General features: G+C 37.8%; 1 long non-coding RNA gene across 1 annotated transcript in view; it reads left to right on the top strand.

The window, feature by feature from the left end:
• LOC132658088 (uncharacterized) overlaps positions 1–15,152 on the top strand; it is a 165,872-nt gene extending 150,720 nt beyond the window's left edge. Inside the window, exons 2-3 of the long non-coding RNA XR_009597100.1 lie at positions 12,444–12,607; positions 14,889–15,152. This is a non-coding gene — a long non-coding RNA (uncharacterized LOC132658088). The remainder of the gene's footprint in view (positions 1–12,443; positions 12,608–14,888) is intronic.
• The last annotated feature ends 1,550 nt before the right edge of the window (positions 15,153–16,702 follow it).

Raw genomic sequence — 16,702 nt, 5'->3', positions numbered from 1 at the left:
GAATGCTGGCTACCAAATAATCATGCAAAACACACACACACACAAAAGGAGATGAAACTCCGCAGTATGTAGCACAGCAGACCAACTAAACAACAGGTAACCTCTCCTACAAGATGATTCAGAGTCACAAGAGTATGTAGAGCTCAGAGAGTTGTGTTTAGTTTCCACTGAAACCTTGTCATCAAAGTTGTAAAGGAGGCAATACCAGCTGGTCTAAATATCCTTAGGTCAAGCGTATTAATCTTATAGTTTAAATCATCTTCACTTTTACTAATTTGGGGCTCCTCTATACGTCAACTAATGAAAGAAATGTTTTAATCATTTACTATGATGGTGTATTTATTGTTTTCTTGTGATTTTGTAAAATTTTTATATACTTGAGTAGGGGTCGCAAAGAGTCGGACACGACTGAGCGACTGAACTGAAGTATATACAATTTTAGAGTCACTATATCTTCCATATTTCACCAATATGCAGTGATCCTATTTATCTTCATAATACTTTTTTTTTTTTTTGCCATGGAATCTACTTTGTCTGAGACTACTATTACCAGTTTTCTTTGAATAGTATGTGTCTGGCATATATTGATTTCATCTCATCTAGTTCAATCTTTCTTATTGTTCTGAAGTTGATCCCTTATAAACAGCATTAGCTAGATTTTATAGGATTTTTATTCAATTTGAAAATCATCTTTTACCTGAAAGTTTGGGCTTCCCTTGACGCTTAGCTGGTAAAGAATGTGCCTGCAATGTGGGAGACCTGGGTTCGATACCTGGGTTGGGAAGATCCCCTGGAGAAAGGAAAGGATACCCACTCCAGTATTCTGGTCTGGAGAATTCCATGGACTGTATAGCCCACGGGGTCACAAGAGTTGGACACTACTGAGCCATTTTCACTTTCACAGTTGTACATTGACCAGGATGACCTATTTGCTTGGATTAATTTCTACCATATTGTCTTAGGTTTTCTATACTTTTTCTCTTCTTACTCTTTTCAATAAATTAATATCTTTGTTGTTTTCATCTTAAAATATTCCTATACTAGTTTGGAAGTTAAATATTCTGCTTCTATTTTTAAGGTATTTGCCTTTACATTTTAACATGCCAAGTAAACAATTTCTAGATTTAAACAGTTTATTGTTTGTTGTTGTTTAGTTGCTAAGTCATGTTGGATGCTTTTGTGACCCTATGGACTACAGACCACAGGCTCCTCTGTCCATGGGATTTCCCAGGCAAGAATACTGGAGTGGGTTGCCATTTCCTTCTCCACGGGATCTTCCCTACTCAAAGATTGAACCCATGTCTCCTGCACTGGCAGGTGGGTTCTTTACCACTGAGCTACCAGGGAAGCCAAAGAGCGTGTCGCACCTCCCAAATACTGCAACTAGATTGCACAGTAATAACAATTACTGTCTTCATAAAGTACATGCTATTTTTCTAGTATTTTAATTGTCGTTTCTAAGTAGCAAAAATTAGATATTGTCTACTATTGTTGGTTATACTTCACATTGATTTAGAATTGTTCACATTTTCTTTCTCTAATAAAAGATTTGATAAACAGTAGATCTCCTACACCTGTTCAGGCTATGAACTAATTAAAAGATAAGCAAGAAAGATTTATGCATATGGGGAAAAATGACTGGTATTCAAGAACATGGCTGAAATCTGTGGGCAAGAGAGCATCATAATATTGAGCTACAGAAATTTGCCCATAAGCAGTGTGAAAATGTATGTACACTGTGTAGGTATACATCCCTAGAAACACAGATGGAAGAGCAAAGTGGAATTTGTCCACACGGCAAATAGGCATCTGATCACAGTCTATAACGTTTGTGTTTTGGTATATATTAAGTATCTTTAGCAAGCTTTGTTGTTGCTCAGTCACTCAGTTGTGTTCGACTCTTTGCAACCACATGGAGTGCAACATGCCAGGCTTCCTGTCCTTCGCCATCTCCCGGTGTTTGCTCAAACTCATGACCGTTGAGTCAGTGATGCCATCCAACCATCTCATCCTCTGTCATCCTCTTCTCTTGCCTTAAATCTTTGCCAGCATCAGGGTCTTTTCCAGTGAGTCAGCTTTTTGCATCAGGTGGCAAAGTATTGGAGCTTCAACATCAGTCCTTCCAATGAATTTTTAGGACTGATTTCCTTTAGGATTAACTGGTTGGATCTCCTTGCAAGTCCAAGGGACTCTCAAGAGTCTTCTCCAACACCACAGTTCAAAAGCATCAATTCTTCATTACTCAGCCTTTATGGTCCAATCCTCACATCCATACATGACTACTGGGAAAACCATAGCTTTGACTGTATGGACCTTAGTCGGCAAAGTCTCTGCTTTTTAATATGCTGTCTAGGCTAGTCATAGCTTTCCTTCCAAAGAGCAAGTGTCTTTTAATTTCATGACTGCAGTCACCATCGGCAGTGATTTTGGAGCCCCAAAAATAAAGTCTGTCACTGTTTCCATTGTTTCCCTATCTATTTGCCATGAAGTGATAGGACCAGATGCCATGATTTTACTTTTTCGAATGTTGAGTTTTAAGCCAGGTTTTTAACTCTCCTCTTTCACTTTCATCAAGAGGCTCTTCAGTTCCTCTTTGCTTTCTGCCATAATGGTGGTATCATCTGCATATCTGAGGTTATTGATATTTCTCCCGGCAATCTTGATTCCAGCTTGTGCTTCATCCAGCCTGGCATTTTGCATGATGTGCTCTGCATATAAGTTACATAAGCAGGATGATAATATACAGCCTTGACATAACTTCTTTCCCAGTTTGGAACCAGTCTGTTGTTCCATGTCCAGTTCTAACTGTTGCTTCTTGATGTGCATTCAGGTTTCGCAGGAGGCAGGTCAGGTGGCCTGGTATTCCCATCTCTTTAAGAATTTTCAATAGTTTTGATCCACATAGTCAAAGGCTTTAGTGTAGTCAAAGAAGCAGAAGTAGATGTTTTTCTGTAATTTCTTTGTTTTTCTGTGATCCAGTGGATGCTGGCAATCTGATCTCTGGTTACTCTACCTTTTCTAAATCCAGCTTGTACCTCTGGAAGTTCTCGGTTCATGTACTGTTGAATCCTAGCTTGAAGAATTTTGAGCATTATTGCTAGCAGGTGAAATGAGTGAAATTGTGTGGTAGTTTGAACATTCTTTGGCATTGCCCTTCTTTGGGATTGGAATGAAAACTGACCTTTTCCAGTCCTGCGGTCACTGCTGAGTTTTCCAAATTTGCTAGTATATTGAGCACAGTACTTTAACAGTTTAAAATACTCTGCTCTATCCATTTCCTAGGAATTTGAAACATTTAAATGAAGATAGAAGTTTAACTCTACTTTCTAACCTTTAAAATATATATTATTTCAATTCTATATTTAGCTCAGGGGAAATTTTCTTCTATAATTATTTAATTATTCCATTCCTTCCATCTGTTACCCCATTTATTCCTGGGACACAATTGTTGATATAGTAATTGTCCTGTATCTCTTTTGAGGGCATCTTATTTTCCCCATAAGGTTTATAATTCTTTGTCTTTTCCTTTTGTGTTTCATCACTTGATTTTTCAGGCCATTAACTCAAGTTGCAACAGTGATTTTCCCCAGCTAAACTTCTCTGAAAATATTTTAAAATTGTTTTTAAAAACTTTCCAAGAAGAACAAGGTATCTTATCAAAGGGTTAGCACAGGGATACATAACACTGTGGTATTTAAAATATATAGCAACATACACACACTTCTATTGGAGGAGGAAATGGCAACCCACTCCAGTATTCTTGCCTGGAGAATCCCAGAGACAGGGGAGCCTGGTGGGCTGCCTTCTATGGGGTCGCACAGAGTCAGACACGACTGAAGCGACTTAGCAGCATACACACTTCTATATATAACATAGATAACTAATAGGGACCTACTGTATAGGACAGGGAACTCTACTCAATACTCTGCAATGGCCTATATGGGAAAATAATCTAGAAAAAGCGTGGAGATACATATATGTATAACTGATTCTTTTTTTGTACATCTGAAACTAACATAACATTGTAGATCAACTATACTCCAATACAAATTTTTAAAATATATATTTACATATATATATAGCAAACAGCATTAACAAGTGTTTTCAGCTGATTCTAAGGGTTCAAGGTCAGAGTTCCATTCCTTGAGGAACTGGAAATTAGGCAAATTACTAAGTAATGAGCTTGTATAAGGGACATGTGATAAGACATCAGTAACCAAAGCTACAGTAAAAGTAATGATAGTATATTGAAAATTTGGCAGACGTGTTATCATTATTATAGGGGTTAAAGTTTGAAATTAGGCAGTCAGAAAGCTAAACTTGTTCTACCTAAAGGATGCTCCATAAATGACTATCCTATATGAAGAGTGAGATGACAAGCACCTAGAGATCTAGGTGTGGCAAGAGTCTGAGAATTAAACTGACCCTGCTTGCTCCGAGAATGAAATTGTTTTCTAAAACACACAAGCTAATGGATTTAGGGTTTGGAGGGCAGGTCAGCCAAGATGGCTCCTTATTTAAGTGGATCAGGCCCATTGATTGTTTGCAAGTGAAGGGATGGAATATCATCTATACTCACAGCGGAGAGAACGCTATTTACATGAAGTACCACAGTAGTCAGAATGTACATCTCCAGGGATGCCTGGGATAATGCAGTGGGTCAAGGTCAGACAGGGAGAGTAAAATGAGCAGGGGAATCAACGTATGGTTCACAGAATTTACAATGCTGCAGCTGCTCTTCAATGTGATGGGAGGAAATAAACCACTCTATGGTAGGGACAGAGGATCAATCTGTCCAGAGCAAGAGAGAAATGGCCTGCAAAGGAAAAGGTTGGTTGGAGAAGCATTTGACAAATGTCATCAGTATTAACAGAAAGATCAAGGAGAATAAGGGTAGAGAGGGAAAACTGAGAACAATTGGAAAAACAGTATCTAGATTTTTAGAGGAATTCTGAAGTCATGAATACCAAAGCTAGCCAGCATGTTTCTGCTGAGAGAATCAGCGAGAGAAAACAGATCTGCGTACTGATGGAGTGAGGATGAATTTTTTTCATCCAGCTGACAACAAATATATGCTTCATGTGTTGTGATCTGTAGCTGTTTCTGGGGCTTTGGTCACTTATGAATGTTATTTCATCATACACATGGTCTGTGGGGGTGGAAATCCTATATAAATGATCGGGATTACTGCAATATGCACCTCACAGCTGCATGCAGTTTGTAAATAATTGAACAGGATTTTCTTGCAAGCCTCCCAGGTGAGTTAGATATAGAACATACTAAAATAAAAAGTTAGATCAATGTAGTTCTGTCTGGGCTTGTTATCATGTGAAGGCCATCTTATAATGAAGAACACTCAAGGATGACATCTGAAACAATGGTTCCTTAGGTTGATGAGTTCAGTAATGAATCGCACCGTGATTTCCTTCCAAGACTGATTAAAACAGCACTTGAGTTCCTGAAAACACTGAAGTGCTTGTAAATGAAGCAAACAGATGTCTGGTGAAAAACAAGGCAAGGCATGCTCATACAGGGGTCAGTGTCTTTATGGTAAAACCAAATCCCCTCGGCAAACTCATATGAAAGTATTTCTTTCTTTCATGTTGAGTAATTCTGATTTTGTGAGAGAGGCTTCTCTCCAAGTGGGTTGATTATAACTTCAATGTAATGTAATGGACCAATCTTAAGAATCTACTTATTTATCTTCATGAATAGAGTCTGCCTAATCATACGTTCACTCAAGATTTACTGAATAAGCACCTACTGTGCAAAAGTTTTAGTCTCAGTGGGTAAAAGAAAGTTGAATTAGATCTAGCACTGACAAGGTGGAGCACACAGGAAGATAATTACTATCCATTACTCACCAGACTATGATGTATAGTGATACAGTCCAAAGTACTGTAAAAGTTCCGTTTTGCTTTTAAGCTGAAGAGAGATTAGAATAGAATAGTCTACTTTGAGGATGGGATATATGAATGAGACAAAAATACGTTAAGATCTATTTAGGTAAGAATAGATATTAATAGTGTAGAGAGAAAACCCAGGGATCAAGGAAGGGAGAAATGAATACTAGTAGAATTATAAACTTGAAGGACCACAAGAGGACATTTGATTCTGAAGACATGTAAAATATTCTGATCCAAAATAATTTTTATTAACTTTCATAATATTTGAAATTATGAAATTAATATGTCAAATTAATAATTATGAGATACTGCTTGGTTTGTATACACCTGTATGTCTCCATGGGCCCTTGAGAGCAGGAATCACATATACATTTACATTCCCACAGAAAGTGCTTAGTATGTGGTTGGCCAAAATACTTGTCAGCTCAAAATAAGTACACAGAAGAGTATGGTCTTAGAAATGGTGGGTGTGCCCACTTCCTCACATTACTTTTTGTTCCTTTTTCACATTATAATAATAGGATTTGACTTCTCCATCTCTTCATTCTCCTTAGTTTCTTTTATCCATTTTATTACAGTCCTTAAAATGCACATCTCATTACTTTCTTCAATTTTCATGTGACATGACATCATTTCCTTCATGCCCCTCATTAGATTATTTAACGCGCTCATCTCATTACACCTTTCCCATCTTGCATCTCATTATACCCCTTAAACATGCACATCTCATTACACAGTCCTTACATATCTCATTACACCATTCCATTTTTGTATTTCATTGTCATTTCATTTCTGCATCTTATTACATTAAAACCTAGTTCCCATTATATCTTACATATTTGGAAAATTTATATACTCTCCCTTCCTTCTTTTATACATCTAATTATACGGCCTCTCCTTTATGTGACCAGCTCATTACACTTTTCCTTTCACCCATCTCATTTCAGCCCTGAAGGATGCCCATCTTACAGGACACTTCCTGAGACAGCTCATTAAACTATCTCACATATTCACTTCATTACAGATTTTTAACATATACGTCTTATTACATGGAACACTTCATGAATCTCATTAAAATCTTGGAAGGTACATATCTCACTATCCTCTTCACTCTTATGTATTCTGTCCCTGCATCACGACTACGCATTTCAATAAAATCCTTATTCTTCTTAATATGTCTCTTTATTATGAACTTTCTATTTGCTAATATTTCATTACTCCATTACATTTTTATGTCCATGTATAATGAGAATGACCACATATCTTTAAAAAAGGGGGGTATTCTTAAATAGTATTTCACTTGTCTTTATTACACTGATGCTTCTCAAACTCGTGTCCTGGGAATGTTAATAGACCTTCAGTAAAGATAATAGTAACCAGAGTTATTTAAACTTAAGTTTACATAAGTTAAGAAAGTAAGATTATTTAGTTAATTTTTATTATTTTAGGATTTCTTGAAGCTTTTTATATGCTATTGAGAACTACCAATATTCAAAAAACAGGTCTGGACTGTGGCATCTCTAAAATGTTTCAGCCATGCATTTTAGCCACAGAACATATATTCAGTTCAGTTCAGTCACACAGTCGTGTCCAACTCTTTGCGACCCTATGAATTGCAGCATGCCAGGCCTCCCTGTCCATCACCAACTCCCAGAGTTCACCCAAACTCACGTCCATTGAGTCGGTGATGCCATCCAGCCATCTCATCCTCTGTCATCCCCATCTCCTCCTGCCCTCAATCCCTCCCAGCATCAGAGTCTTTTCCAATGAGTCAACTCTTCGCATGAGGTGGCCAAAGTACTGGAGTTTCAGCTTTAGCATTATTCCCTCCAAAGAACACCCAGGGCTGATCTCCTTCAGAATGGACTGGTTGGATCTCCTTGCAGTCCAAGGGACTCTCAAGAGTCTTATTCTTCGGCGCTCAGCTTTCTTCACACTCCCAACTCTCACATCCATACATAACCAATGGAAAAACCATAGCCTTGACTAGATGGACCTTAGTCGGCAAAGTAATGTCTCTGCTTTTGAATATGCTATCTAGGTTGGTCATAACTTTTCTTCCAAGGAGTAAGTGTCTTTTAATTTCATGGCTACAGTCACCATCTGCAGTGATTTTGGAGCCCCCAATAATAAAGTCTGACACTGTTTCCACTGTTTCCCATCTATTTCCCATGAAGTGATGGGACCAGATGCCATGATCTTCGTTTTCTGAATGTGGAGCTTTAAGCCAGCTTTTTCACTCTCCTCTTTCACTTTCATCAAGAGGCTTTTAGCTCCTCTTCACTTTCTGCCATAAGGGTGGTGTCATCTGCATATCTGAGGTTATTGATATTTCTACCGGCAATCTTGATTCCAGCTTGTGCTTCTTCCAGCCCAGCATTTCTCATGATGTACTCTGCATAGAAGTTAAATAAGCAGGGTGACAATATACAGCCTTGACGTACTCCTTTTCCTATTTGGAACTAGTCTGTTGTTCCATGTCCAGTTCTAACTGTTGCTTCCTGACCTGCATACAGGTTTCTCAAGAGGCAGGTCAGGTGCTCTGGTATTCCCATCTCTCTCAGAATTTTCCACAGTTTATTGTGACCCACACAGTCAAAGGCTTTGGCATAGTCAATAAAGCAGAAATAGATGTTTTTCTGGAACTCTCTTGCTTTTTCCATATTCAATTCAGTTCAGTCACTTAGTTGTGTCCGACTCTTTCCCATATTAACTGCTCCCAAAACTTGTGTCCCATAGAGCACAATTTAAGAAAGCCTAGTGTAATATTTTAATATGCATATCTATATTTATTTATTTATCACTATTTATTTTACTTGCAATCTTGCATAGCTTTCTGAAACTAGTAAGACTTGCATACGTGATGTGATGAGTAATATCTGATGATAGTGGTTCTTAAACTCTGGTGAGTAGCAGAGTCACCTGAAGAATTTGATGAAAATACAAAGACCTTGACTGCATCCTATTTCAGCAAGCCTGGGCTTTGTATGCTGTATTATCTTTCCAGATGATTCTGATAGGCATCAAAGCTGAGGAACTAGTGCCTTATTGAGTGTTTACTGTATCACATTCTATGTGAGAACACATAATTATATAAAAAGACATGACCCCCAGATCATGAAGTTGGAATAATGCAAAGATCATGGCTGTTTTCTTTCTCCTTGTTGTTGTTCAGTTGCTAAGTTGTATCTGACTCTTTGTCACCCCATGGATTGCAGCATGCCAGGCTTCCCTGTCCTTCTCTAGCTCTTGGAGTTTGCTCAAACTCATGCCCATTGAGTCAGTGATGCCATCCAACCATCTTATTCTCTGTTACCCCCTTCTCCTGCCACTAGATAAAGACATGCAAGTACTTTTCCAACATACTCTAAATTAATTGATTCATGGTGAGATCTGGGCATCTGAAACTGTATAAGGCCCTCAGCTGATTCTATTGTACAGTGAAGCTGAAGAATCTCTGTCCTTTCAATTCAGAGGTCCCACTGACTCTCCTCCAATCATTTGAAATGGAGAGTCAGCTGAAATTGACTTCTACGGATTCCCAGTATAGTGGTCTCTTTTGAAACCAGTTATTTTTCTAATAACTTTAGAGCTGTTTTAAAAATACTGACACTACTCCTATTCTTTCTCAGAAGTGTGTGCTAAGTCACTTCAGTTGTGTCCAACTCTTTGTGACCCCATGGACTCTAGTCTGCCAGGATCCTCTCTGTCCATGGGATTCTCCAGGCAAGAATACTGGAGTAGGTTGTCATGCCCTCCTCCAGGGGATCTTCCTGACCCAGGGATTGAACCAACACCTCTCATGTCTCCTTCATTGGCAGACAGATTCTTTACCACTGAGCTCCCAGGTGAGCATGTCTCAGAAGGGTCTGGCCCTATAATTGGGGAATTTCATGATTGGAGTGAAGAACAACTTTCTTTCACTGGCCCCTCAGTCTTCTACCTACAACCTAGCACCCTGCTGGCATCTAAAGCTGACTGAATGCATCGTGACTGAGTAAACTCTGGCCAGGAATATTGTCAAAATCAGATTGTTAATTAGACATACTCATCAGAATTAGTTTACTCTAGTTCTACAAGAATCAGAAGCAAAGTAAAACTGTGGCTTATTTTCCTTTCAAGAGAAATGTTGTGAGATGTATGTTTTGAAAGGCATCTCCATACTCAATTAAAAGCATGGCTTTGGGTTAAATCTAAAGTTGAAGATGTATTTTCCCTTAGTGTTCGGATTATATTACATTCAATTGAAAAGACATTGGCAGGCTCTTGGTTCTGAGAACTATTGGTTTTAGAGAACTATCTTTAACCTTCTTTATCTATTTTAGATTTCTGTATGCGATAGAAATGGTACTAATTCACTGGCTTTACATAATATATTGTTCCTCACAAATTACCAAGGCTAGTTCTCCCATACTACAATCTTACCAAAATATCACAAAAATAACTTATAAGTAAATATCCCAGATTAAACACAAGCACATAAAATTCCAATTCAAAGTATCCAATAGTCTAATACTAGGTGAAAGCAAAAATAAGATTTTTGTAAGAAATGAAAGGAAAATAAAAATATTTGATAAGGAATAAAAATCAATGGTATATATCAAATTTATGGTCCACATAAGACAAATCAAATGTCTTACAAAAACACTTGAAAAATTTAGTATAGTTAATGATATTTTAAAGAATTCAAAAATGAGAGAAAACAGGAAAAAACCCTACAGCACTCATTTTGGAGAAGTCCTAGTAGCATTTTAATTAAAAGCAAGAACAAGGTAAATATGTTCAGTAGCTGATCTTTATTTAACTTAGTTTTGGAAATTTGGGCTGATGTAATGAGATGAAACAAAATCAGTAAGTATAGATATCAGAAAGTAGGTGTGAAAATTTAAAGCGATATAATTTTCTGTGTTGAAAACCTAGAGAGATAAAGCTTTGTATCTCATGATTGGATTGCTACAATGTAAATATACATAAACATGCTCTCTTTCTGCCAGCACTATCCAATCCAAATAGATAATAGAAAAAAATCAATTTTCATGATAGTTTAAAATATAAAGTGTTGGAAGTAATTTCAACAGTAAATATGCAATACCTTTGCATCTGGTAATGATAAGTTTCTATCTTATCTATTTCTCTCATGCCATATGAACTTGCTGTTCTTCTCACAGGATTAACAAAAACAAAAGAAATAACAAAAGGCTGCTGCTGCTGCGAAGTCGCTTCAGTCGTGTCCGACTCTGTGCGACCCCATAGACGGCAGCCCACTAGGCTCCCCTGTCCCTGGGATCCTCCAGGCAAGAACCCTGGAGTGGGTTGCCATTTCCTTCTCCAATGCATGAAAGTGAAAAGTGAAAAGTGAAAGTGAAGTTGCTCAGTTGTGTCCGACTCTTAGCCACCCCATTGACTGAAGCCTGCCAGGCTCCTCCGTCCATGGGATTTTCCAGGCAAAAGAGTACTGGAGTGGGGTGCCATTGCGTTCTCCAAGTAACAAAAGGACCTGGCACTTAAAGAAGGAACTATATTAATCTGATGTAAAACATAAAGGTTACAGCATTAAAAACAAAGCAAAGATGGGTGCCAGCTTGTGATGACTTCACAGATATGTGTTTCACTTTGAACTAATACTCTGGACATTCCGAGGTGTTCCTCTCCAGCCACTGCTGCTACCTAACAGCATGTGACCCAGCACCCATAACGCAAAGTGCGGCCATGTAAGAGTGGACCCTTCCAATGGGGCGGTGACATCTGAACCTACAATCCTTGATCCCAGTGACTCCATGAGTTTGTTCAAATCCTGTGTAGTGAATGGGGCCAATGCATAAATGCTTCTGTTCTTACCTCTTCTGGGGCTCCTAGAAAGACTATATTTCCCCACCCACGTGAAGTTTGGTGAGGGCATGTGATCCCCTTTGGCTCATGAAACATGAACAAAAATAAAAGATATAAGAGCGAGCACACTGTGTATCACCACAGAAATAATGGAAGTGCATGTTGACGGCGGAGCCTGGTGGGCTGCCATCTATAGGGTCGCACAGAGTTGGACATGACCGAAGCAACTTAGCAGCAGCAGCATGTTGACAAAGAGCTTCCCCTAGCCTGAGCCCCTGAGTAATTACAATGGCCAAAGCCCCCAGCCAAGCTACAGTGAGAAAGAAAAAGGTATGTGTCGTGTTACTAAAGAAATAGATTCTGATTGTGTTATGCCATTGAGATTTTGGAATTGTTTGTATCACGACTTTATGTTACCGTAGTACAGAGAAAGTTCATTTTAGTGTTTTTACAGAACTCAAAATAGCCATTGACTGCCAATTCATTATGACGCATGAGATAAGATTGCTACCAAATTGCTATTGTGTGAGGAAAAGTTGGTAAAGTCAGCTATTAGTTTCATTTTAAGTAGCATGGAAAAATTCAACTCTGGACATTACATTGTCACACTGTCATCAAAATCAATGGAATGTGAAATGTTGAGATTAAAATATTACTCAGTGCTCTAAGGGTTGTAGAATAATAGAGCTTTTCCTCATTCTTTTGCAGAGATATTGCCTCTATATTTCTTTGGACTGAGAGCCAGCTCACTCTTTAAAAGGTGTTGTCACTTTCTCCCTGGAGCCACTGGATAAGTTGCTTGTCCAACGTGATAGAGAGAGAAGAGGGAAGGAGACACTGGGGGAAGGAGGAGAAAACAGGGAGAGACAGAGGTACAAGGGAAATGTGTGTATATTATAACTTGTTGAATTTTTCAGGACAGAAAGAAAAAATAATAATTTAAATTTAATAAAGAAAGAGTGAAAAAATAGAGGCAAAATAAGAGGTCAAAGACAGAATGGGGCAGGATAAAAACAGCATTACGAAAGGAAAAAAAATAAGAAAGAAACTTAAACTGTTGAATGCCTGCATGATTTTCTAAGTGCCTCAAAGATTTTTTTTCCAATTAGATGAACACAACTGATATAATGCTATTCATAAATAACCAGATCATCTCCTACAGCACAAATTGCATTTTCAGCTGACTAGTTTATAATAAATAAAAATTCACCAGAGTGCATGCTGCTTGAGATTGGGTCATTTAGAAACTTCCATTCCATTAAAAGTAAGTCCTACTTCCTTGACAAAGACCAGTAGCTGAAACGTCAATTGCCTGTCCTAATGGATGACACCTGTAAGTAAAATAAACATATTTTTAATGGAATAGATGGTCAAAATGACCTTATCTCAAGATAGCATGCACTTTGGTGAATATTTATTGCTGAATTAAAGAGATCCTAATATGAAAGGACAGTAGTTTCTCTTCATTACCTTTCCTTGCTATATAAAGGCAGAAAATTTTTAAATGCTCAAATTACCTTCACAATTTACCAATCATTGAGTAAAAGTTTAACAAAGATAATAAATGCCATGAATAATTTGGGATAAACCAGCTGGTTTATTTCAAATTAATAACTTATAATGTTATATATCAATTATAAATATTAATATAACAATGCTGGAATTAACCATATATTCTTCCAACCAAAAGTTCTTATTAAATTTATAATGTCTTACTCTACAACATTTAGCTGGTTTGCAGTATATTTTCAAACAGATAACAATTCCAGGTCTGATGAAATATGCAACTGAAATGTCAAGCTGTCTTTTTTTTAATTAAAATATTTGGTGACATACTGTATTTTCAGTTCTTAACTGGTGGAAAGATATCTGTACTTATATTGGATATAAGTATAAGGTTTCAATTGATGAGAGATGAAAAGCTGACATAAGATATGGTAGCTCATGTAGAAATTATAGGGGCCAGCTCTCCGTCTGCAGCCCCACACACTGCTCTAGCTGGTCCCGGGCTGATGGGGCCCGTGCAAGGAGAGCCCTCTGTCCTGGTAACTTATAAGATTAAAATTAAATTTGGTTGAGGATGGTTCTGAGAAAGCACATTCATTTTATTTGAGGTATGCCATTTTGAAGACTAAGACCATAGCATTTTATCCTTAAGCATAAAGGAAATCTTTGTGATAGTCTGTATTTTGTATAGCAAAAGTATGAATTCTGAAGCTGAATTATCTATGGGGCCTGTACAGAGAAATAGATCTTTGTGGAAGCATTTATAGCCAGTCAGCTTGAAGAGTCTCAAATGGACCCTACCACTGAGAAATCAAGAGGGCAGTACACTAGGGGGAACTGAGAAAGATGGATTAATACAAGAGTGCTGTGATAATATACAACCAAGAAGGGTTCCTTTAGCATGGATTTCATAAAATGAATGAAGATGTAGGTTTCTTACACACCACAAATGGACAGTGAGACTTTTGCATCAGTAATATTTTTGACACTTAGAGAAGAAAGAAGGCACATTAACAGATGATAGTTTGAGTATGACCTTGTAGAGAATGTTAGAAATTTCATTAAAGTTAACACTTAAAAAAAATAATACCAAATCCCACAAGGGGAAAAAATGCCAGAGATATTCTAAGAATGGTTTTTGATGTGTTGAAGTAGATTTACATAACCTAATATTTTCAGATTCTGAAGGATCTTTTGAAATCATGTAATCACTGTTCTTAATTTTCAAGATGAATAAATTAAGTCCCCCAAAATTCAAAAGGCTTGGTAAGATTCCTAACCCTGGATATTTGTACAATTATTGAGGTGGGGCTTTGATTCTTTGCAGAGAAAGATACAAGCATTCCCTTCAAATTTCTGTGCTGTGCTGCAGGAATTATAACCACTGCAGTCAATATTCCTGCTTCATGTTCCACATTACAGAAGAAGTGTTTGGGTCTGATCTGTGTGCAAATTACCTATTACTACTTAAAAAAAAAACCACACCACAACTTAATGTCCAAAATAACGATAAATATTCATTGGCTTTAAGAAATTTGGGAGTAGCTAAGCTGAAAGTTTTGGGTTAGGGTATCTAAGGACACTCAGTCAGATGTCGGCTTGAGCTGCAATCAACTGAAAGTTTGAGCTGGATAATCTCCATTTCAGATCTACTTTGCTCACAGGACTAGCAGATTGCTCAGAGCCTATCCACAGAGTAGCTGGCTTCACCCAGAGTGAGAGCTCTAAGATCACCAAGGATGAAACTTCAACTCCTATTATATCCTAGCCTCAGAAAACATACTGACTCTCCCAGCATATTCTATTGGTCCTATATTAACAGAACTAGTTCTAATCAAATGTGAGAAGACAGACACAGAAGAATGAAGACCTAGAGGCAAGATTTATGAGAATAAACTTGGAGGCTGCCTACCACAGTCTGTCTCATGGTCTCACGATTCATGTCACCCCCACACACAAACATACTGACCCACTCCTGAAGTCTACAAAAGTCTCATTCCGTTACAGCAAGTCTTTCTAGTTCTCATTATATAAATAAGATCTAGATAAAAATGGGGCTCCTTGACTGACTATGGTTCTTTTGCTCCCTGAATGGAGTCTTCCTCAATCTCAGTATCTATGAACTAAAGACACAAGATATCTGCACATGTGCAAGCATCCGCACACACATACCCCGAACGCAGGAGGCACAAGAGGACTGCTGTAGGACCGCTCAAGGAGGAGAAAGCAGGAAATGCACAGAAGTCACTGGTTCTTAACAATTCTGAAATCTAGCAAGGCAGGTCTGGGCAGTTTCTGTGTTAGGGGTGGGCCAGGGAATGATACAGCTCTGCCCTCTGGGCTGTTTTTCTACCCTCTGAGTATTCTTTTTTTTCCTGAGAAATGGCCAGTATTTGTAAACAAATATTTTTTCTCAGTCTGCTTCCCACCTATAGCAGTTCAGAGGTTCAAAGGCCTCTCTTCATTTTGTATTCTCTATCCTTTTAACTTCAAGATGACAATGTTTGTGTGCTTGCTAAGTTGCTTCAGCCATATCTGACTCTTTGTGACTGGGTGAACCCACTATTCCTCTGTCCTTGGGATTTTCCAGGCAAAAATACTGGAATGGGTTGCCAGGCCCGCTTCCAGGGGATCTTCCCAACCCAGGGACCAAACCCATGTCTCATTGTTTATCACGGTATAATTCTCTTTAAAAAACCTATGGGCTTCCTATAAAGCTATTGACTTCAGTCCGCTAGACAAAATCCATATAATCAGTCCTTCACTACCTTGAGATTCTTAGAAAGTTCCTGTAGACCAACATATTTAATATTCATGGCAGCCCTATTGTTTAATGAGGGGATTCATGAAGCACAGCCTTAACATTCTTAAAGGATTTTTTTTTCCCCCTGAGGCACCACTTAAAATCTTCCTGAGCTTTTAATACAGTTTTTCAGTCACACACTCAGTGTCCTCTTCAGATCAGGAGTTATCAAAGTGTGATCTGAGGACACCTGGAGTCAAGACACTTACAGAGAGTCCACGAGGTCAAAACTATTTTCAAAATAACACTAAGACGTGATTTGTTTTTCCTGTCTTCTTATCCCATGCAGTAGAATTTTCCTGAGGCTAGACCTATTATATCTTCCAGGCATCTTCTATCAAGTATTAAAAAAAAAATTGCAAACATGTAAAACAATTACATTCTATTTCTTTTGTTTTCAAAAATATTTTTATAAAAATATATCATTTTGTTACCATGTATGTGTGTTGTTTTAAATTCCTCAATTTTAATTTCTGAATCAGTATATATATATAACACACAAACAAAAAGTATTTGGGGTCATTGTAACAGTATAAAGGGTCCTAAGAGAAAAGTCTTTGAGAAATACCACTTTAGATTGTGTTTTGCTTACAGAAGTATGTGTATGTTCGACATATTGGTTACATTAGCTATTATTATAAAGGTGCTCTGAAAATAG

Source organism: Ovis aries, chromosome 18 (genome assembly GCF_016772045.2).
Source record: "Ovis aries strain OAR_USU_Benz2616 breed Rambouillet chromosome 18, ARS-UI_Ramb_v3.0, whole genome shotgun sequence".
In the NCBI taxonomy this organism is placed as follows: Eukaryota; Metazoa; Chordata; class Mammalia; order Artiodactyla; family Bovidae; genus Ovis; species Ovis aries.
The sequence above is the reverse complement of the archived record's forward strand: the minus strand, read 5'-3'. Positions and strand labels throughout refer to the sequence as shown.